The sequence below is a fragment of the Balaenoptera acutorostrata genome, chromosome 2 (genome assembly GCF_949987535.1).
Source record: "Balaenoptera acutorostrata chromosome 2, mBalAcu1.1, whole genome shotgun sequence".
NCBI lineage: Eukaryota > Metazoa > Chordata > Mammalia > Artiodactyla > Balaenopteridae > Balaenoptera > Balaenoptera acutorostrata.
The window spans coordinates 172,057,127-172,057,887 of record NC_080065.1 but is presented as its reverse complement, the minus strand read 5'-3'; positions in this window follow the sequence as shown (position 1 = coordinate 172,057,887).

Sequence of the window (761 nt, the reverse complement as noted above, 5' to 3'; positions counted from 1 at the left end):
TTCCGCTTCACTTCCGCCTTCTAAGTGTCGCGGGACTTCATAACTGGCCGCTAACCAGGAAGCACAGACGGAAAGGATTCTGGGAAATGTAGTTCTGGAGTTTAGAGGGGCATGGTGGGGGTACCTCGGTGGAAACTGCGGATGGCGCTCATTTCCCCCCAACTTCTAATTGTTCAAGTGCCTCGGGACTCATTTCTCAGGGCTCTTTTCGTCTTATAATCCCTGTGGTAGCACTGAATCTTACCTCTTTAAGTACTGTGTATACACTCAAGAGTCAAAATTTCATCCACAGTCCCACACCTCTACCCTGAATGCCAGACAGAATGAGATATTCTCTCTCCACTTGGGTTTTTTAGAGACACATTTAAAGTCCACAAATCAAACACCTGACTCCACCTTATCAACTTCAAATAATAGCAACCCCGTCTTTCCACAGGTCCATTGTAAACCTTGGCAACATTGTGGACCCTTCTTTGTCCCATTGATCCAACAGGGAATGCTCAGCTCTACCTTGACCATCAACCCAGAATCTGATTGCTTTGCCAGAAATGTTTTTCTTCTTTCTGAGTCATGAAAGGTCACAGCAGGACTTGAAACTGGCCCTCCTGGGCAAAAAACCCTTTCTGGGTCCCCCATTTCTTTCTTTCTTTTTTTTTTTAAATGTATTTTTATTTATTTATTTATTTATTGGCTGTGTTGGGTCTTCGTTTCTGTGCGAGGGCTTTCTCTAGTTGCGGCAAGCGGGGGCCACTCCTCATCGC